This window comes from Eubalaena glacialis, chromosome 6 (genome assembly GCF_028564815.1).
Source record: "Eubalaena glacialis isolate mEubGla1 chromosome 6, mEubGla1.1.hap2.+ XY, whole genome shotgun sequence".
Classification (NCBI taxonomy): domain Eukaryota; kingdom Metazoa; phylum Chordata; class Mammalia; order Artiodactyla; family Balaenidae; genus Eubalaena; species Eubalaena glacialis.
The window spans coordinates 44,809,639-44,834,546 of NC_083721.1; positions in this window are offsets into that span (position 1 = coordinate 44,809,639).

The window sequence follows — 24,908 nt, forward strand, 5'->3', positions numbered from 1 at the left end:
GATATTCCATGTAAATGGAAATCAAAAGAAAGGTGGAGTAGCAATTCTCATATCAGAAAATATAGATTTTAAAATAAAGACTATTACAAGACACAAAGAAGGACACTACATAATGATCAAGGGATCAATCCAAGAAGAAAATATAACAATTGTAATATTTATGCACCCAACTTAGGAGCACCTAAATACATAAGGCAAATGGTAACAGCCATAAGAGGGGAAATTGACAGTAACACAATCATAGTAGGGGACTTTAACACCCCACTGTCACCAGTGGACAGATAATCCAAAATGAAAATAAATAAGGAAACACAAGCTTTAAATGATACATTAAACATGATGGACTTAATTGATATTTACAGGACATTCCATCCAAAAACAACAGAATACACTTTCTTCTCAAGTGCTCATGGAAGATTCTCCAGGATAGATCATATCTTGGGTCACAAATCAAGCCTTGGTAAATTCAAGAAAATTGAAATTGCATCTAGTATCTTTTCCGACCACAACGCTATGAGACTAGATATCAATTACAGGAAAAATCGGTAAAAAATACAAACACATGGAGGCTAAACAGTACACTACTTAATAACCAAGAGATCATTGAAGAAATCAAAGAGGAAATTTAAAAATACCTAGAAACAAATGACAATGAAAACACGACGACCCAAAACCTATGGGATGCAGCAAAAGCAGTACTAAGAGGGAAGTTTATAGCCATACAATCCCGCCTCAGAAACAAGAAAGAGCTCAAATAAACAACCTAACCTTATACCTAAAGCAATTAGAGAAAGAACAAAAAAACCCCAAAGTTAGCAGAAGGAAAGAAATCATAAAGATCAGATCAGAAATAAATGAAAAAGAAATGAAGGTAACAATAGCAAAGATCAATAAAACTAAAAGCTGGTTCTTTGAGAAGATAAACAAAATTGATAAACCATTAGCCAGACTCATCAAGAAAAAAAGGGAGACGACTCAAATCAATAGAATTAGAAATGAAAAAGCAGAAGTAACAACTGACACTGCCGAAATACAAAGGATCATGAGGGATTACTACAAGCAACTCTATGCCAAAAATATGGACAACCTGGAAGAAATGAACAAATTCTGAGAAAATACACCATCTGACACTGAACTAGGAAGAAATAGAAAATATAAACAGACCAATCACAAGCACTGAAATTGAGACTATGATTAAAAATCTTCCAACAAACAAAAGCCCAGGACCAGATGGCTTCACAGGCGAATTCTATCAAACATTTAAAGAAGAGCTAACACCTATCCTTCTCAAAATCTTCCAAAATACAGCACAGGGAGGAACACTCCCAAACTCATTCTATGAGGCCACCATCACCCTGATACCAAAACCAGACAAAGATGTCACAAAGAAAGAAAACTACAGGCCAATATCACTGATGAACATAGATGCAAAACTACTCAACAAAATACTAGCAAACAAAATCCAACAGCACACTAAAAGGATCATACACCATGATCAAGTGGGGTTTATCCCAGGAATGCAAGGATTCTTCAATATATGCAAATCAGTAAATGTGATACACCATATTAACAAATTGAAGGAGAAAAACCATACGATCATCTCAATAGATGCAGAAAAAGCTTTTGACCAAATTCAACTCCCATTTATGATAAAAACCCTCCAGAAAGTAAGCATAGAGGGAACTTGCCTCAACATGATAAGGCCATATATGACAAACCCACAGCCAACATTGTTCTCAATGGTGAAAAACTGAAACCATTTCCACTAAGATCAGGAACAAGACAAGGTTGCCCACTCTCACCACTCTTATTCAACATAGTTTTGGAAGTTTTAGCCACAGCGATCAGAGAAGAAAAAAAAAAATAAAAGGAATCCAAATCGGAAAAGAAGAAGTAAAGCTGTCACTGTTTGCAGATGACATGATACTATACATAGACAATCTTAAAGACTCTACCAGAAAAGTACTAGAACTAATCAATTAATTTGGTAAAATAGCAGGATACAAAACTAATGCACAGAAATCTCTTGCATTCCTATACACTAATGATGAAAATTCTGAAAGAGAAATTAAGGAAACACTTCCATTTACCATTGAAACAAAAAGAATAAAATACCTAGGAATAAACCTACCTATGGAGACAAAAGAAGTGTATGCAGAAAACTATAAGACACTGATGAAAAAAATCAAACATGATGTAAACAGTTGGAGAGATATACCATGTTCTTGGATTGGAAGAATCAACATTGTGAAAATCACTAAACTACTCAAAGCAATCTACAGATTCAATGCAATCCCGATCAAACTATCAATGGTATTCTTCTCAGAACCAGAACAAAAATATTCACAATTTGTGTGGAAACACAAAAGACCCCAAATAGCCAAAGCAATCTTGAGAAAGAAAAACAGAGCTGGAGGAATCAGTCTCCGAGACTTCAGACTATACTACAAACCTACAGTAATCAAGACAGTATGGTACTGGCACAAAAAGAGAAATAAAGATCAATGGAACAGGATAGAAGGCCCAGAGATAAACCCACGCACATATGGTCACCTTATCTTTGATAAAGGTGGCAATAATATACACTGGAGAAAAGGCAGCCTCTTCAATAAGTGGTGCTGGGAAAACTGGGCAGCTACATATAAAAGAATAAAATTAGAACACTCCCTAACACCGTATACAAAAATAAACTCAAATGGATTAAAGACCTAAATGTAAGGCCAGACACTATAAAACTCTTAGAGGAAAACATAGGCAGAACACTCTATGACATATATCACAGCAAGATACTTTTTGACCCACATCCTAGAGAAATGGAAATAAAAACAAAAATAAACAAATGGGACCTAATGCAACTTAAAAGCTTTTGCACAGTAAAGGAAACCATAAACAAGATGAAAAGACAACCCTCAAACTGGAGAAAATATTTGCAAATGAAGCAACTGACAAAGGATTAATTTCCAAATATACAAGCAGCTCACGAAGCTCAATATCATAAAAACAAACAACCCAATCCAAAAATGGGCAGAAGACCTAAATATACATTTCTCCAAAGAAGATATACAGATTTTCAACAAACACATGAAAGGATGCTCAACATCACTAATCATTAGAGAAATGCAAATGAAAACTACAATGAGGTATCACCTCACACCAGCCAGAACGGTCGTCATCAAAAAATCTACAAACAATAAATGCTGGAGAGGGTGTGGAGAAAAGGGAACCCTCTTGCACTCTTGGTGGGAATGTAAATTGATACAGCCACTATGGAGAACACTATGGAGGTTCCTTAAAAAACTAAAAATAGAACTACCATATGACCCAGCAATCCCACTACTGGGCATATACCCTGAGAAAACCATAATTCAAATGAATCATTGTACCACAATGTTCATTGCAGCTCTGTTTACAATAGCCAGGACGTGGAAGCAACCTAAGTGTCCACTGACAGATGAATGGATAAAGAAGATGTGGCACATATATACAATGGAATATTACTCAGCCATAAAAAGAAACGAAATTGAGTTATTTTTAGTGAGGTGGATGGACTAGAGTCTGTCATATAGAGTGAAGTAAGTCAGAAAGAGAAAAACAAATACCGTATGCTAACACATATATATGGAATCTTAAAAAAAAAAGTTTATGAAGAACCTAGGAGCAGGACAGGAATAAAGATGCAGATGTAGAGAATGGACTTGAGGACACAGGGAGGGGGAAGGGTAAGCTGGGAAGAAGTGAGAGAGTGGCATGGACATATATACACTACCAAATGTAAAATAGATAGGTAGTGGGAAGCAGCTCCATAGCAAAGGGAGATCAGCTCGGTGCTTTGTGACCACCTAGAGGAGTGGGATAGGAAGGGTGAGAGGGAGATGCAAGAGGGAGGAGATATGGGGATATATGTATATGTATAGCTGATTCACTTTGTTATAAAGCAGAAACTAACGTACCATTGTAACACAATTATAGTCCAATAAAGATGTTTAAAAAATTTTTTTTAAAAGTTTGAGTTAAAAGGAAATTGAAAACAATGTGAATTTTTCTCCATTTGAAACTTATTTGAATAATACTAATCTATAAAATATACTCTCTCGAATGACATTTAATTGTAATGAAATATTCAAGAAATGTTTAGAATATATGTTATAATTTACTGACAAAGGTCAAAGCAGCAATTTTTCCTTTGGAGAGGAAGGTTAAGCATAATTCATTACTGTGGCTTCATCAGAGTTATAACTTGATTTCCTTTCATTTGCTACTCAAAAATTTGCATTTCAAAGTATATTATTGAATGGAATTATCAAGATTCTGAGGACATTATTCTCGTTTTATTAACTTAACCTATATCATCTGTAGATTGGAGGGAGAGTGTGGCTTAAGGTATAAAAAAATGATTTCTAGAGATGGACCCTCTAGCTTCTTGTCTAACCCTGTGTGAATTAATTCACTTCTCTGAAAAAACAGTTACTTCAACTCTTATTTTAAAAATGAATATGCTTATAGTGATGAACTGACATGTGAAAGCATTTCGACCATAACTGGGCACAGGCAGAGCACTGAGGAACTGTTAGATGTTGTCATGTGCACCATGCATAAAACTGTTTGCCAAACCCAGAGGTTCGGCATTCAACAGGGTAGAGTAGGCCTTCAAAATTTCATCGAATTTCTCCACTATCAGGGTCATATCCTCCTTTCCTTGTTATTGTCCAAGACTTCTGTTATAACTGTAGTGAACTCAATTTCAAAACCACAGCTGATAATATGCATATAATAATTGCTCAAAAGCTATAATATTGGAAAACTATATAATGAAAAAAGAAAAAAAAATACCTCTTGATAATAAATGTTTAAGGTCAGCACAAAATCATACAATATTAGATATGTGTTTACGCCTTGACAAGTTTATCTACTAATGTAATTTCTAATAATCTCAGTTATCATTTACATCTGAAATCATGTTCTCACTTGCCAGTTATCATACTTCTTTGAATTGACCTTTTGAACTTGACAGAAGAAATGAACAAGCTAATCTTCTACCATGAGTTTGTTATGGAACTAATTAACAGAAAAAAAAATGAGATGTTTATTTTCATTGATGGATAACAGTGAACTCTAAAATACATATGCTGTGAAACCTAGGGACAGGTTTCGCTCTGACCATGAGGATGCCAATTAATTGCTTAATTAATTTTAGTATATTAAAGATTGGAACTTTATTCATGAATCTGGGGGACGATGCCCATATAATATTAATATATGATCCCTGAATAATCTGTATTTTAAAGACTTTATCTCCAAGCATACTTTACCTTTTACCGTCTTAACTTTTAAAGCATTGGTGATCACTGGTAAAAATTCTTATTTTCATAAGAGATTGACATTAAATTAATAGATAATTATATATATTTTTCTTAGGTAAAAGGTTAGCTGGCAAATGAGAAGTTCAAAACTTTAATAAGGCTAGAAAGACACATTTCAATAAACTTAATTATAAATGGAGTTGATGAGGAAAAAATCATAGTTAGCCATTTAGAGAATGAAAAAATGTGATCTCTGTCAATGAAAAAATGATTTATGTTATTGGGTAATATTTTAAACCTTAAAAAATATGGTTTTTTCTCCTTTCTTTTAACAAGACATATATAAAGCATTGGTCTAGAGGAAGAAAATTCAAAGATATTTCAGAGAAGAGGTGTAAGATGACTAAGTTTTAGGAAAACTAATGTACAAAGATGAAAGATGTCAAGGCTAGTCTAATCAGTGAAGATTACTCCTCAGAGTTATTTAATTATCCTTTTCAGTTTTCTTCAAAAGTCATTTTCTGCCTCCACAAAGAAAAGCAAAATTGGAGCCTGGTCTAAAGTAAAGTTCCTGTGATTAATTTTGGTATGATACAGTATTTCTGAAATCAATTGTTACTGAGATATTGTTATTATATCCTCCTGTGCTGATATTCTTAAAATATATGCAATATTTCATGACTATGTCATGACTCATTGAATTATTCAGTAATGTTTTAGCATACATATTGTAAGACTCTAAGCACTGAAACTATGAAGACAACTAAGGTATAGCCTTTGTTTAAGGAGACAACAGCCAGCAAGGAGACATTTATGTGAAAACTTACAACATGATGTAATAACAAGCTTTGAAATAGACATATGCCTAAGATGTTAAAATTGCACAGAGGAGGCATCTCACTAGGTTGAGAGAAAAGTCAAAGAATTCCTCCTATAATGTCAGATTGACATTATCGTTGTGTCATAAAGCTTGAGAAAATTTAAGCCAGGCAAAGAGCAGGCAAAAATACTGCTGTGAAAGATGAGAAAGAGCACATTGATTTAAAAATTATAAACTCTGCAGTCCACTGTGACTAACATAGGAGCGAGAGTTGAGACTGACAGGAGTTTAAGCTAAAGTGCTGTCGTTTATTGCACGGAATGGGGGTGTGGAGGTTAGTGGGGCGTGGGGGCGAGGTGGGCGCTGCTGCCTCGGCTCGTCAGCACATTCATCACGATGCCGGGGACCCCCTGGCCTTGCCCACACACCGGGGTGCTGGAGGGAGCGGTGTGTGGCCACTCCGGGGAGGTCACCGTAGACGCGCGTGGAGAGGGACCAGGCTGGTTAAGTGGTAAGTGAAAAATCATGAAGACCTTTGTATGATGTATTAATAAATTTGGTTATTACCATGGGGTAATAAAAGATTTTAAACAGTCAAGAGAAAATTTCACATTTGTGATTTGGGAAATAAAAATAAAATCATCTGGAGAATGGATCAAGACAGGAAAATGGGTACAAACATCTTTTTTCCCTCCTATCCCTAACTTCATTGGCAAAAAAAAACTATTTCAAAATGAAAAAATCTATTGTACCACTAGAAAAATGACAAAATGTCACCAGAAAACTATAGTTTTGGGTAATTCCTAAAAGACAGAGGGCTGATGGGAATCGTTTTACGTAGAAATAAAACTAGAAGAAGCTACAGAACAAAAAAACTGCAAGTAACCACGAGGATGCTCTAACCTTAGGGTCAACCTGCAGGAAGAGCTGGAAAGAGTCCTTGATCACATGTAAGGATTATTCATTGGCAATAAGACCAGCTAAGACCTCCCTCCTAGCTCCTTGGTTGTTGAAAGTAGCAGGCAATAAATATTAGTAACTTCATCCAGCCCCTAAAGCTGTGAAATGGATATAAATCATGGAGAGGCAAGTTATTTCCACTACACAAGTACTGACTCTCAGAGAATGAATAGCGTTTCCAGCATTCAGCACACCACTTTTTCCGAAGTAGTGGGGCAAGCTGTTTCAAACAAATGGTAATTACAACAAATAAAAAGCTGAGAGAAAATTTTAAATACAAATGAACACAGAATCACTGATCCCCTAATATTTTGAGAGAAAGCAAAACAGTGAAAGAGAGGCACAAAACTCAGCCCACAAGTGTAGAAGGTATCTTGAAACATTAGCCACTGCTTTTTAAATTCAAAGTATTTATTATTATTATTCCTATTTTATTAGTATTATTTTGGCTTGCTCTTCTCAAGCTATTAAGCCATTAAGATAAGGAATATATTAATTCAGCTGAGAAAAAAAATCATTGTTCAGTTATAAATTTTTAAATATGTAATTAATTATTTAAAAAAAAAACAGGGACACTTTGAAAATTGTCTTAAGTTTAAGTAGTGAAGAAAAAACTAGGGACTTCCCTGGTGGCGCAGTGGTTAAGAATCTGCCTGCCAATGCAGGGGACACGGGGGAAGATCCCACATGCCTCGGAGCAACTAAGCCCATGCACCACAACTACTGAGCCTGTGTTCTAGAGCCCATGAGCCACAGCTACTGAAGCTCACATGCCTAGAGCCCGTGCTCCACAACAAAGAGAAGCCACTGCAATGAGAAGCCTGTGCGCCAAAAGGAAGAGTAGCCCCTGCTCACCACAACTAGAGAAAGCCCCACGCGCAGCAATGAAGACTCAACGCAAGCAAATATAAATAAATTTATAAAAAAACAAAAAAAAAAAAGAAAAGAAAAAACTAGTATATGCCAACATGCCAAATGGTGGAGGATTCAGAAAACTTATTTACTTATAGAGTAGTCACATGGGGTGTGACATAGAGGAAATTCCTGTCATATGGAGTAAGGTGTTATTTTGCTTGGTGTGGGCATGAGAGATTCTGAAGAAATTTAGAAGCTTTAGAATGCACTAAAAAATTTGTTAAATTCAGAGAAGGGACCAAGGAACCCAACCCTTTAGAATCCTGCTCAGGAAAAGAGAAAGTCCTGTTGTGAAAATATAGACACTTGAGACATTTTGAGGAATAATTTGAAACTTTGGGGACACTCTGCCTAATGGCTCACTTTAATTGTGAGAACTGAATGACTCACCAGGAACCCTACAGCAACACAGGGCCGGACAAAAAGTGCAGAAATAGTGGCACATCATGGTTCATGTGAGAGAAAGCTTGGAGAGCACCTCCTGTCCTCCAAGCCATGTACAAAATATGTGAAGTTGCCTTTCTGCATATGTAAATCACAGCATACAAATTTAAAATCTGCTCCTCAGACTTAAATGTGTTCATCCAATAAGTTCTTTGGCAAATGACAGGTGACAGCAGTGGTGCTATAGTTTCAAATTTCCTGAGGAATTTCATCCCAACAACTTTACAGCTTGATGGTAGGAAAATAAATCATTAAACTTTCTTAGACTTAGTATTTCCTTCGGTAAAATTAAAAAAATACAGTACTTGCCTAATAATTATTAAAGATGAATACAAATAATATATATCTAAAGTGCTTTAAATGGGGCTTGGAACATTGTGTAAACACTAAACAAAAAGTAGCTACCATTGGTTACTTTGTGCCAGATACTATGTGTTGAGCAAAGATTAAAATGATGTACACAACCACAATCTCTGCTTTCCATCTTCTCTGCAAACTTCTTTTTCCAGGACATCAGATGATCTTTCACTTGTTTTGCTAAAACATCTTGCTAAATTGTCTCCCTAATTCTAACAAACTGTATCCACTGCATTAAAATCCATTATTGATGCAACAGAGTGATGTATTTAAATTGTACATCAGTCATGTCGCCTGCATGTGCCATACACTCCAATACCTTTTCATTGCCCTTATAAGATAATTTGAACTGCTTGCCTTGTATACAAGGCTGCACTTGAACTGGAACCACCCACTTATCTGACCTCGTTTTCCACCCTACTCACTTTCACCTACTTTAATTCAGCCATATTGGTTTCCTTGCTGTTCCTCATACTGCCAAGCCTATTCATGATTCAGGACCGCTGCAAACTGATCTTTCATCCATATATAATTCTCTTCACCGACATCATTGTATGACTCTTTCTTTCTATCACAAGAGTCCTAAGCCCAAATCTCAACTCATTAAAAATGCTTTTCCTAATCAAAAAATCCAAGGCTGTTCCCTTATTTTATTGTCTTTGAAGCACTTTGTGTTGTTTTCTTGTCCTTACCTGTGTACTATATCTAGAACTTAAGCCCAGGAGAGCAGGGATATTTTCTCTCTGCCTTACCTCCACTACTTAAAATAGAGCCATACATATAGTAGGTGCTTAATTCATGATTGCAGAATCAATGAAATTGAAATTAATTTAGTATGAGTTGTTCTACAGGAATTAAAGCAAATATCCAGACTACTGTCTGAAGAATACATGGAATGAGGACTTGATAGATAATTACAAAGGAAGAGAACTCAGATACAGAAAATACCTCCTTAACCAGAAAAAATAAAGTGATTTGCAGCATTTCTATAAGATCCTTTTGTTGCTTTACATGAAATATGCACTGTTTTATTCATTAACAAGATTAATTTGGCAAAAATTTCTTGGGTATCTACTACTTGCTAAGTACATGCAAGTGATATTTTTTGCCAAAAGGAAATTTACAATATATTTCAAAAAATTATAACATAATAACTATTGATTTATAGATGAAGTACACAGTGAAGTAAGGCTCTAATAATGTCTGGAAAAGGAGGTGTGAATGATGGAGAAGAGAGGAAGGTCTAGCCCAGTACTACTCCTCTACTCAGATGTCAGAAGAGTCAAAGATACAAGTCACATATGAAACTTTATATTTTCTAATGGCCACATTAAAAAGAGTAAAAGTAAACAAATAAATTAATAAATTTGAATTACTATTTGTTACTAAGTTTTGAAATCCAGTATCTATTTTACAATTGCAGCACATTTCAATTCAGACTAGACTCATTCCAAGTGCTCATTAGACAATGAGGCTAATGGTCATCATATTGCACAGGTCTGACCAGAAGTGATAGAATGTATTTCTTCTGTCTGGCACATGCATAATAAGTGAGGCTTACTTTCTAAAGAATTGAAATGAGTTCAGTTTCTAGCAAATAACAATTCCTCAAAGCTATATTTTGTATGTATAAATGAATGACAAAAGAAATAAGTGAATAAAGTGAATCAACAATGCAATACAAGATCATAGGATGTCAAGAAATGGCAAATTAATTGGCATGGTACCATTAAAAACGCATGATGAGAGCATAGGCACAGAAGGTAGATATAGTAGAAAGAAAATAAAAGGTTGTATATGTCATGATAAGGAGTTTGAAACTTATCCTAAAACTCTGGGATAATCTGCAATAGGAGAATCTGTATCTCCAGAGAAACAGAACAAATAAGAGGTTGTATATATACATAAAATCTCTCTTTCATATACATACATATATAGGTATTGAGGGAGGGAGAGAGGGAGAGGAGAGAGAGAGAGAGAGAGAGAGAGAGAGAGAGAGAGAGAGAGAGAGAGAGAGAGAGAGAGGAAAAAGGAAAGGGAAAGGGAAAGAGAAAGGAACAGGAAAGGAAAAGGGAAAGATCTTTTTCAAGGAGTTGACTCATGCAACTGTGGAGGCTGGCAAGTCCAGGATCTTCAAGGTAAGCTGGAAGACTGGAGAGTTAATACTACCTCTGATGTAGAATATGTTATGGAAAGATAATTGAATCTACCTCTGTAACTGGTTTACCAAAACCAAACATGTAAATAGAAGCTGATATATTAATTTACATTGCAGGCTACTGATATTTTACAGAGCCTCTATAATTCACTTTTTAAAATTGCAATTAGGGTAATTGTGATGCAGAGAAAATTGTAAAATCAAATAATTCAAAGCAGCATCTATATATCACCAAGGATACAAAAGAGTTGTTAAATATTAGGGATGGATGAATGTGTTGTATGAGTAATTATGCCCACCTCTTTCACTACTACAAATGTGTGTTAAAATTATATTTGCTTTATTTTATTCTGACAAGACTTGGTCTCTTTGCGTTACACAAATTGAACCACTTGCAACATGCAGATTTCAATCAATAAATTTGCAGTTTCCAGAAAGTTGTTTCATAATTCATATGTCATTAGACAATTTGAAAATACATTTGTTAATTGAGCTGCAGGGATTCAATCCAGCCTGTAAGATACTATCAAGAGCATGAGGCTACTAATGATTCATTTTTTTGCCCACAACTTAAATAGTATTAACTAATTATTAGCTTGAAAAAATGTGCCAACAAGTAAAGTCCTAATAAAATGTTAACAATTAATGTTTAAAAATGATTTAACATTAACAAAGATATAACAAAGGTTCTTTCCACTAAATTTGTTAACAAAAATTAATTCCTTCCACAATTTATAGAATCATTGAAATAGTGACTTGGACTTTATTAACTATACCCTGGGATTAATTTGGGTACTTCTAGAAAATGTATTAATGTTTTAGGCCTCTAGGGTACCGCTTGGTAAATTGATGCTTTAGCATATTAAATGGTACCTAAATCATTATAGTACTATCTTGTCTCTTTTCTTAACCCTGAACTTTTCAACTATTAAACACAAATATAGCCTAGGGTATTTTAAGTGGAAATATAAAATAAAAGGCTAATGATGGGCAGAGGTTGATGGATCCCTGAGAGTCAGGCAGGCTTCGCATTTCCTGATAACTCAGACAGGATGTATTGTCAAATCTCTGTGGAGGTGATTAGAAATATTTGCTTCACTGGCACATAAAGAAGATTCTTTTCCTACCTTATTCTCTGCCCTAAGCATTCTATGGTGTACAATCTGCTACCCACATATTTTCTACAAAGTTATCTTGAAGCATTTTCATCTTTTTAATATTTTCTATTCAGTATATTTCAAAATTTTCTTTATTTTTCTGTAATTATTTTAATTATGCCTTTTACATTAATATATCCTGTACTTTAAATATTTTCTAACTGATAGGTCAATATTATGACAACTTTGAACACCTCCCATCCCAATCCCCACCACTTTCTAAACATATTCACTGTTGTCTAGTGTCTATTTCTCCAAATAATTTCCTATACCATCTAATACACGTTATATGGTTGTATACCTATAAAATGCATTCCATATACATGTACTCCTTAGGAGACATGTATTATTGATGTATGTGGTATGTGTGTTTATATAAATGTATCATAAACTTTGTATTTTTCCTTCATACAACTAAATGAACTATCCTTGTTAGTACAGAGGCATTGTATTCAATCTTTTTAACAAAGCAAAAGGTTTCATGAAGATAAACTATATTTTATTTCCCATTACCTTACAGATGGATATTTAGATCAGTTGGATTCTCTTGGATGCTGCTTAAACAAACAGTAAGATGATTATTATCTCTCATGACAAGAAACATGAAGGTTATGTGTTTTCAAAGATGGGTAAACCAGGAACACTGTTACATTATCAAATTCCCAAATTACTTTCCATATCTGTGCTTAGCCATCTTCATCATTTTGAAATTCCCCTCATGATTATAAGATAATGCAATTATGCCTGCCAATACTTCTTCACATAGCCACATTCATAAGTAGAAAATGGCAAGTCATTTACATATGACCAAAATTCATATCAAGTACTATTTTCCTAGAACACTGCTATGGTTAATTTTATGTGACAACTTGACTGGACCAAGGGTTGACCAGACAGCTGGCAAAACATTATTTCTGGGTAAGACTGTGTCTCTAGAAAATAATAGCATTTGAATTAGTACGATTATAATATGTCAAAGTAGGTTCATCAACTGTAACAAAATACTAGGGCAGGAGGTATATGGGAAGTCTTTGGACCGTCCTCTCAATTCTGTTGTGCCTAAAACTGCTCTGAAAAAATAAAGTCTTAAAAAACACATAAGGGAGAGAGAGAGAGAGGGAGTGAAATTAGCTATCAAGTCATGGAAAGCCATGGAGGAACCTTAAATGAATACTGATAACTGAAAAAAGTTAATTTGAAAAATCTGTATACTATGTGATTCAAACTATATGGCATTCTGGAAAAGGCAAAACTATGGAGGTAGTAAAAAGTTAGTGGTTACCAGGGGTTTGAGGCAAGGGAAGAGAAGATAGGTAGAGCACAGGGTATTTTTAAGGCAATGAAACTATTCTGTATGGCATTGTAATGGTGGATAAATGTCATTACACATTTGTCAAAACTCATAGAATGTACAGCATAGAGAGTGAAGCCTCAGGTAAACTATAAATGTTGGGTGATAATGATGTCTCAATGTAGGTTCATCAAGTGTAACAAATGTACAAGTCTGGTACAGGATGCTGATCCTGGGGAGGCGGTATACGGGCGGAGAGAGGAAGAATAAGCGAACTATCTGTAGTTTCCACTTATTTTTCTGTAAACCTTAAACTGCTCTAAAATTTAAAGTAAATTAATTTTTAAAAAAAGAAAACGAAGAATAGAAACTCTCACAAGTAAATAGAAAGCATTTCTGAGAGCTGTGATCAAAACAAAATGCTTGTGGTATATTTATTTCTTGAAAGCACGGATTCAGTGTAATAATGGCATAATTGAAAAGAACTGCAACTAGTATGTGTAAATAGAAGCAAAGCTTTCTTTTTTTTTCTAACAGCCAAAAAAAATTTTAATTCCTATTAATTAACAGGAAAAACACCATGCAGAAAAATGTAAAAGCAGAGGTTAATGTTTTTCCTTTCTGTTATGGCTCTGTTGTTAAGAAGCTTAGGAAATAACATTGCCTGACCTCCAGTGAACTGTAATGGAAATACTGAAAGAAAAACATAAAGAGAACTATACTATTAAAATTCTAGAAAAACTGGAACAAATTCAACAAGTACTAAGATTTTTAAGTAGTCAGTAATTTTTCATTGTAGTTATCAACAACAATTTTGAGAAAATATGAAAGTCAATTAGCTCTGGAAAATTAAAAGAAAGCATTTATGCTATGTTTCACAAGGCAAATTTAAAGATAGATAGATAGAAATAAATGTGGATACAGATAGAGATATAGATACATACATAGAAATAGGAATTGAAGGTAGATTAACATAACATGGAATCTTGAGAAGAAATTAGAATAAAACGTGAATCAAATTGCAGTCATCCAGGCAAACATAAGTAACTGGAGTGAACAGCAGTATTCTGAAGTGAAATGTTACTAACCTCAGTGAGTATCCTCTTATGATAGATATTGAGGGAAAGGATAGAGATGATCTGTATTGATTTCTTTAAGTTTTTGATCCTATACCATATGAAATCATCCTTGACAAGCTAAGTCCAATTGCTGACCATTGTAGTGGATGAGTGAATAATCAACTTTTACCTCAACTTTTATAGTAGTTATCAATGGATCTGCCTCAGCTCTAAGGGCCTAAGTATCTGAGGGAAATGTTCAGAATAGGGTTATCTTTAAAAGGAACAAAAAAAGATTCTAAATGAGTTTAAAATTTTGGTGAGAAAACAATCTCTTCAACAACTGGATAAAATTCTACAGAGAGAAGTGGAAGATACATATATCACAGGAAAAAAAAAAGGTAAATACAGGTGTGAATTTTTTGGAAAAAGAAAATATATAGCAATTTTTTAAAATGTCTGACAAGTAACAAGAATAAATCATTTGATTCTCTTTAAAAAAAAATAGATACAATTAAAATGTAATGCTTTCCTAAGCTTAAATACATGTTTATTGAAACCATTCATTTATTCACATACTGAACAGACATAATGCACATAATTCTTAATCAGAATTATAAAATCCACTTATGAATTTCTGAACGAATACCAATTAAAACATCACTTATTCAATATTTTACTTAAAATAATACTTCAGCCCACTAAGATTGAAAAAATTCTTTTAATAATTGTATACTTCCATTATAACAGAGTAACACAATTATGAAAATATACATATTGCAGAGGGGCCACCTATAATTTCACAAGATATGGCCTTACTTTCCTGGTTTTTACTTAGGTTCAGTGATTTCAGGTTGGGATAAGATGTACATATGTGTCTCGGTTTCCCTTGCTTACCTCTGGACAAGCCAACTGCACATATTTAATCACACTGGATAGTGGATCCTCTGTAATAAATCTTCATTGGACAAGTGGATCACCCAAAATAAATCATCTGTGGGTGAGTGAAACAACTTTGCTCAAACATGCATGGAAAAAGAGCTCATCCGTCATAAACCAAAGATAGATAAGTGGATCAGCCTTGATTTACTGCCTCTAACCATGACTATGGTTTTGTCTTACCTAACACGTACCATGATTTTGCAAACAGCATATAGTTTAGATAAATATGGGAGAGTTACTCCCCTAATATTTCCTTTCAGAGCCTATTTTTCAGTGAAGCAATAGCATCCAGTGAAGCAATACAATGAGTGAAATAAGTTGCTAAATTTCATACAGTTACATTAATTTAGCAATGTGCTATAACATAAAAAGAACTTTGAAATGATCAAAAACTGGGTCCACATCTCCAATTATTAATGTAACTTTAAATATTTCTTTCATCTATAAAGTTATAGTGATAATAACCAGGCTTATAGGTGTTGTGAGGAGTAAATGAGGTGCCCAAAAAATATAAATTCACACTGTTCACATGTTTTAGAGTGTCTCTGCTGTTTCTGCCACTGGAATATTAAATAAGACATAAAACACACCATTCCTATTTTTCACAGGGTGGAGAGAAAAGCAAATTAATCACAAGATAGTATGATAGTACTTGGACAAAGCTATGAATATGGAATTCGCTGAACAAATAGGGCAGTTAAACTGTAATCAATTGCTAAACTTCCCCCCAAAATTGACCTTTAAAATGATTCTTAACGCATACATTAGATGGACAATAGAGAGAAGGTTATGTAAAGATTAGTAAGTGTGAAAATATACTCTGTGGACTGTAAATATATGAGTGTGTATATTTTTATATATGCACACTTATATATGTGTGGCAATAAATTAGCTCAGCAGTTTTAGGCAAGGGTCAGAAATAAAAGGCCTTCTATGACTTGCTAAATACTACGGCTTTTGCTAAATACTATGGCTTAAGCATCAGTGGAGCATCACTGATGGCTTTTATGGGGGATGATTTAAAATATCTGTATATTAGGAAAAACACTGTGGTAGACAGGGGATATTGGACTGAAAGAAATTGATTCAATTTTTTTATACTACCACATAGCACTATATACAATTTGTATATACTACCAGAAAATATGAGGAAAGAGATAAACCAGATAGATGTATACGAGATACTATATGTTAACATATAGTTCCTTTTACACATTCTGCTTGTATCTCTTTTATTGGGAATATATATATATATATATATATATATATATATATTCTACAGAAACAATTGCTACTCATTATTTCTGTGAAAAGAGTCACTTTTTCCATTTGTGTTCCATATAAATTATTGTCCTGCAAACTACACCATCTAATTCATCTTGACAAAATATTTCCTGATAGAGTTAATACACTACATAAATTCAATATCTCTTAGTCTTAGTCCTTGTAAATATGCTATAAATGCAAAAATAACAATAATGATAATAATTTATACCTGTGATGATATTTTTTGCTTTGTCTTGCATAGAAAAATATCAACACATCTTTTTAAAGATCAAGTATCTTGGCATAATATATCTCATTCACAGCAATATATCAACTGCTGTTACAAAAACAAGCTGGCAACATTTCTGGCAATCATATTAACTTATTTGTCAATTTTTACCTTTCTTTTTCTTCATACTCTCAACATTTCTTTTAATACTCTTTTTTGCAGTTATTTATTTGCAGAACATATTGCTCATATATTATTTCTAAAAGAATGTTGGATTGATTTAGGCTGATTTTATTTTAATCATTTTTTCCTTAGAGAAACACAAAGTGATTTTCACCATCTAGGTTAGGGAGGTTGTATCTTGTGAAATAAAAGAGAAAATGATTTTACTTTCCCTGATTAATTTAAGTTATATAGAAAGTATTCGTTAAGGTTTTTATTTTTGGTTATATGTTTTGTTTTTGTTCATGTAGTATCTCAAAGAATTATTGTTCTATAAGCAGAAATAAGCATGCACATAATCCCTGTTCAAATATAGACAAGATAAATATTTTCTACTTCTTTTCTAAAGCATAACCAAAAACATCTTGTAATACAGGTTTATTGAAATACATAATTTAATAATATAATAAATGTAAATATTACACAGTGTGTGTTTTTATAGGTATTTTTCATAATATCTTCATAACAGGTATGATGAAGTGTTAAGAGATTTACCTAAACTAAGAAGAAAAGTTTCTTTCTCAAGCAATTGAGCTCCTAGTTTAAAAATGTGATTTAGATGATGTGCTATTTGCCTAGATTTTATTTTTTTTCATGGTTATAATATTATAAGCCAAAACTATAGAGTTTATAATTATAGAGTACATAGGTCATTTGCAAAACAAGATTATGTTCTTATCCACAAGACAAATCTCAACAAATTTCAAAGAATATTATGTGGAATATTTTTTCTGATCACCGTAAAATGCAACAGATTTTGCAACTGATTTTCACTGATTTTCAGGCAACTGATTTTCATGTATGATTAAAAGGGTTTACAGTATTAATAGGAATTAAATAATAAAGTTTATTTCACCTTAAAAAAAACTGCCTATGAAATGCCTAGATTTTAAAATGCAAAATTTTCATGTAAGTAGGAATTGAATACTGGCTTATTTTTCTCCCAAGCCTAAAATTTTTTTTATTTCAAGGATGTACATATTTTCTTCAGCTTCCCACTCTAGAAAGTTATTTTAAGATATATATGAAATTCCATGAAGTAATCAAAACATAACAGCAAATATCAGATATCCCTAATAGCAAATTCCTATTGATTGTATCTAAACATACCTTTTTAAAAAATATTTTAACTTGATCATAAAGAAAGTTATACATTAGATTTATCCCCTGTTCCTGTAAAGACCAGGATACCTGTGTTGGGGAGAATTGGAAGATTAATTTAAGTGAAATATTCATTATGATTTTAAAATGACTTTTTCAAGAGAGTCCAACTGAGTCCCAACAAGTAAAATATTCAGAATTCCTCTTCTTTACATTATTTAATAATTAGGGATTAAATAGGATGATCTTTTGATGATGTATAGAATGTGACTATAATTCAACAACTTCAAAACTTCTTATGACATAACATGGTCAGTTATGTATACCCACCAAGTTCAAACACCTTCATGGACAGGTAAGGCAGAATAGACATCAGGTTTGGCAATTTCTTCATTGTTCTTTCAAAATAAAGTCAACTTCTAATTTCATATATGTGATGTCAATTTTTGTAAATTAGGTTTACTACTCATAGGTACAATGATATGAACTAACATATCATATTATATAATACATCGGTATACACAACACAAACTGCATAATGACTGAAAGCAGGAAAATAGATAGGTAATCAATGCCCACATCTGTGAAGCTCTATTTCTTCTGCAAAAACTACAGCCAAACTTTCCTATGTCTAGTTGCTAAACTTAGAGTTTCATGATCTGGATTTCAGTGGAAAAGAAAAGAATTTTTTAGTATTTATGGATGGATCTAAGCATGATCTAAGTATAAAGGCATTGGAGCTCTGGAATTATTTCTAAAAACTATGTCATTCCCCTACTCACTGCTCTCTAAAATATAGCCTTCTCGGTTGTAGAGAATTAATTGCTTGCCCCCTAAATGCCAGGGCATTTCCCTACCAAAGTAATTTATTGCAAACCAGTCAGATCTCTATAACTCATTCTTCTCGGTAGCAAGCCCTCAGAATAGTATTCACCTATTCCTGTAAGAAGGAGACTATTCTGTGTAATGCGCATTTGTTGGTTGCTGGTGCAAAATATCATGATATCATTTATTATATTTCCCACATTTAGGCTGCATTTTCAATAGCTTGACTTGCTATATTTCTTGTAGTGATATAACTTTCACAACATTTCACACCCAACATTATAGTGAGTTATTTTTCAGGTCTCTGTACTTATTTCCCAAATAAATGACAACTTGATGATGCATGAGTTTCATTGCCCTTTCATTCATTCTTATATACTATAGGAAGATCTCTCAGAACTCTTTTCTACTTTCTGGGTCTTTTATTCTTAATTTTCTTATTTGAAGTATTTTTTCTACATTTCTTGCCTATACCCTTGAACTTTACTGAAGTATTTTATTTTTCCCATTTTCCTTGAGAAGTTTTACAGCACACTCTGACCAATCCTTCTATATTTCTTCTTATCTTTTCCTACTGTCTACACTCCAATTCAACCTGCAAACCACAATCAAACCAATTTTCACCATGTCTTGCTCTTCTATCCTGGGAAACACACACTCATTTCCAGCTGTCCACTACAGTTCTTCACTTAGCTGTATATCAGTCCCTCAAACCAATATCTAAAAGTTTTTCATAAACCAGAAGATATCAAGAGAGTATAGTTGGAGGATGCAAAACTCACCTCCCACTATGAAAGTATCAAAAATATATATATTTGTGGAACAATTCTCATTAAAAACTAACTGGAGACAGCAGAAGTAAAACTGTCACCATTTTCAGCTGACAGGATAATACATGTAGAAAACCCTAAAGTTTCCAGTCTCCACCAAAAAAGTATTAGAACTAATAAATGAATTCAGTAAAGTTGCAGGATACAAGATTAAAATACTTAAATCTGTTGCTTTTCTATACATTACTAAAGAACTCTCAGAAAGAGAAAGCAAAAAAAAGTAATTTAAAATCACATCAAAAAGAATAAAATACCAAGGAACATACTTAACCAAGGAGGTGAAATACCCATACTCTGAAAACTATAAAACATTAATGAAGGAAATTGAAGATGATACAAAGAAATGGAAAAACACCCCTTTTTCTTGGATTGGAAGAATTAATATTATTAAAATGTCCATACTACCCAAAGATAGTACAGATTTAGTGCAATCTCTCTCAAAATACCCATGACGTTTTTCACAGAACTAGAACAAATAATCCAAAAATGTATATGGAACCACAAAAGACCTCAAATTGCCAAAACAATCTTGAAAAGAAGAACAAAGCTGCAGGTATCATGCTCCCTGACTTCAGACTATACTACAAATCTACAGTAATCAAAACAGTATGGTACTGACACAAAAACAGACACATAGACCAATGGAACAGAATAGATAGCCCAGATATAAGCCCATGCACTTATGGTCAATTAATCTATAACAAAGGAGCCAAGAACATACAATAGAGAAAAGACAGTCTCTTCAACAAGTGGTGCTGGGAAAACTGGACAGCTACATATAAAAGAATGAAATTAGAACACTTCCTAACACCACATATAAAAATAAACTCAAAATGGTTTAAAAACCTAAATGTCAGACTTGAAACCATAAAACTCCTAGAAGAAAACATAAGCAGAACACTCTTTGACATAAATCATAGCAATATTTTTTTGCATCTGTCTCCTAAGGCAAAAGAAACAAAAACAAAAATAAACAAATAAGACCTAATTAAACTTAAAAGATTTTGCACAGCAAAGGAAACCATCAACAAAATGAAAAGACAGTCTACTGAGTGGGAGAAAATATCTGCAAATGATACGACTGATAAGAGCTTAGTATCCAAAATATATAAACAACTCATACAACCCTATATCAAAAAAAAAAAAAAAATCTACCTGGTTAAAAATGGGCAGAAGACATGAATAGATATTTTTCTAAAGAAGATACACAGATGGCCAACAGTCACATGAAAAGAATGTTCAAAATTGCTATCCTCATAGAAATGCAAATCAAAATCAAAATGAGATATCACCTCACACCTGTCAGAATGGCTATCATCAAAAAGACCACAAATAACAAATGTTGGTGAGGATGTGGAGAAAAGGGAACTCTTGTACACTGTTGGTGGACATGTAAATTGGTGAAGCCTCTATGGAAAACAGTGTGGAGGTTCCTTGAAAAACTTAAAATATAACTACCATATGATCCAGTAACTTTACTCCTGTTTTATATCCCAAGAAAACAAAAACTAATTTGAAAAGAAATGTTCATAGCAGCACTATTTATAATAGACAAGATATGGAAGCAACCTAAGTGTCCATCAACAGATGAATGGATAAGAAGATGTGGTATATTTGCACAATGGAATACTACTCAGCAATAAAAAAAGAATGAAGTTCTGCCATTTGTAACAATGTGGATGGACCTAGAAGATATGCTTAGTGAGATAAGTCAGTTGGAGAAAGACAAATACTTTATGTTATCTCTTACATGTGGGATCTAAAAAATAAAACGAATGTGTGTAACAAAAGAGATACAGACTCACAGAAATAGAGAACAAACTAGTGGTTGCCAGTGGGTAGAGAGAAAAGGGGAAGGGGCAAGATAGGCGTTGGGATTAAGAGATAAAAAGTACTTTATGAAAAAAAAAAAAAGTACTTTATGTATAAAATAAATAAGCACCAAGAATATATTGTTCAGCTCAGGGAAATATAACCATTATTTTGTAATAAATTTAAATGGAGTATAACCTATAAAAATACTGAATCTTTATGTTGTACACCTTAAACTATTATAATATTGTAACAACTATGCTTGAATTGAAAAATCAATTTCCAACACTTAAAAATAGTTTTTTATAAACCACCTTCTAAACATGATTATCTTCTTTTATTTCCCATTTAGGATTTAACATGATCTCTATCACATAGAAAAACTTGGGTTTTGTTTGTTTCACTCTTTCGTCTCAATTCCTGGACATTATTATTACCCCAAAACTTGTTTTTTACGTATTCAACATATTCCTTGAGTCATCACTTCTTGTCCTAACACTTATTGTATCTTCCTCTGATTATTTAAACAACCATGTACATTCAAACATTTGCTCAAAATTGCTCCCTTTATCCTATTTTGTTTTTTTCTTATTCTACATCCATAAAAACTTCATTCACCATTTAGGATCAAAGTCAAATGTCATATCCAGTTGAAATATTTCTCCTGTTCTGCACACCTAAGCAGAATAAAATATGCTCCCCTATAGTTTGCTGCCTATAGAGAAATATATTATATTATATTATATTATATTATATTATATTATATTATATTATATTATATATTATACTATATTATATTACATTATATTATATTATATTATACTACATTTTATTCTATGAGTGTCTTCTACATTAAACTGTGAACTTCTTGAAGTCATGCAAAATGTCCTCCATTTTGATAACTATTCCCCTGAGGGTATAACAAATCCAAATAGAGTACCAGGTTACCTTTTGTGCTATTATAATAGCATTAGGATCAGGGGTCAAAAATTCCTGAATTCAGCCTGCCAGTTATAAATGCAGCTTCCAAGAGAGCTCCAAGGGAAATCTACACGTAAGCAGAAATGTCTGAACGGAAATCAAAGTACAATTCAGTTGAAAACTAAAAGTGATCCTTTCTACTTGTGCAATATGGACTGGCTGGTAGATTACCTAGACTCTAACTATGCAGACTACAAACTCTTTCTCAAAGGTCAGAGGAGCTAAGAGGTAGTGGAGTTAAGCAGGCTAGGGCAGTAGTGGAAAGTGTAAAGTTCTCCTTCCCCTAGTATTAATAAGTGCTTGGATAGCACTGAATCAAGCATTGTATCTATATTTACTGCAGATTAGAGATAGGTTCTTCATAAATAGATAACACCTATTTTACAATTCCTATCTAATATCATAGATTAAGAAACTTAAAATACTGTCACAACATCTAGTTTTTTCCCTGTAGTCCCTCAATTATTCCCATTAATGAATAAAGATTTTGAGCACTTCATATTTTTGAAGGATAATCAAGATAATCTAATTATATAATATTTAAATACTGCAGCATAGAGCACAGCTGTCAAAATGGCATGATAAGTTTCTAAGTGAAGATTATTTATATACTGAAATAAAATGTTTGCAGTGTATCTTACATAAATCCAAGTACTGAAGTAGAAAATCACTGCTCCTTCTGTGGATATGACTCAATATTCTATGAGATAATTTAAATATTTGAAAGGTTCTTATAAATTAAATAATACTTATGAATATTCACAAAACCAAAATACACAGACATCAGTGCATAGATGTAGAGTACTATGAAGAAAACTGCTCTACTATGACTTAAGTAGGTTTTAAACATGATGATTAATCCATTTTTAATTGGTTTGTTAAATTCCATTGTTTTATATCTAATGAGATCAATAGCACTCAAAAAATAATTAAGATGTCCCAAATGAAAATAAATCATAAATGTGTATTACATAATTAGCATGGGTCAGAAGTAGAAAAAATAAGATTTGAAATTATATGCTATATGGTCCAGGCATTAGAATTCCTTTATCCTCACTTTCTTCAATTTGATTTTGAAAGATTAAATTTAAAAAAAGCTATTCTGACTATCTCATAATTATGTTAATACGTGAAAATAATATTTGAAAAAAAATTATTGGGAATCTCAACATCTGGCCAAATGCAAGTCGCTGTATTTATCATCCAGATACAGAGTTCTATTTTCACATAGGACTATAGGAGCATAATTTGCCCTTAGCAATTGGAAGAGTCCTAATTTTTTATCTTACATGTGAAATAAAACTTTTGCTTGTTCACCAAAATCTGAAGACATCCACAGCAGTGTTTCAAACTCATTACCTTAATGTTAGATAGTGTAAGAAAATGTTATTGGAAGACAGGAATTCCAAGTTAACTTGCTGTTTCATTCAATGCCACTTACAGATATCCTTATACACTTCTGAAGTCTGTCCCTAAAACTGTTCCTCTAGAGGCAAATGTTCCACTCTAATATACTGTGGCCTTCCAGCACTAAAATTCATATCATGTGTCATACTCAGATGGGCCCTATGTATTCTGCTCTCTTTCTCCGACTTTAACTTTTACATCTCTCCTCACTCATTTCCCAACTGTCACCCCAGGCTTATTTCTGCTCCTCAAACACACTGAGCAAGTTCTCACCTCAGGGCTAGTTTGAGCATACTGCTCTCAACACTTTCTATGGCTTGTTCCTTGATTTCAGATAAGTTTGAGTTCAAATGTCACTTTCACAGAAAAGGCTTTACTGATAACAATTACCTGAAGAATCTTCCTGACCATCAAAACCCCCAAGTCACTCTCTATCACATCTTTATATTATTTTTTCCTTTAATATATTTATATTTACATTTATATATAATTTATATTTCCCTTTATTTTATTAAGTGCTTTGGAAATTACTGGATTTACTTATTCTTTTATGAGTTTAATGTCTGTATCTCTCCATAGACTGAACATATTACAAAAGGAGATTTTTCTATTGTACTCTGTTGTCTCCCCAGTATTTGAAACAAATCCTAGTATATCAAAACTTAACACACACACACAGTGTTGTGCTAGAGCTGAGTTGCAATGGTTCGCAAGATTCAATTTTGCAAAACATCTCTTCCTAACTCTGAGTTCCACAGCATTACATTGGTAGCTTGAAACTGGCCTGGTGGGAGCATTTCCTCCACACAAATCAGCACACTATAAGTCAAGGC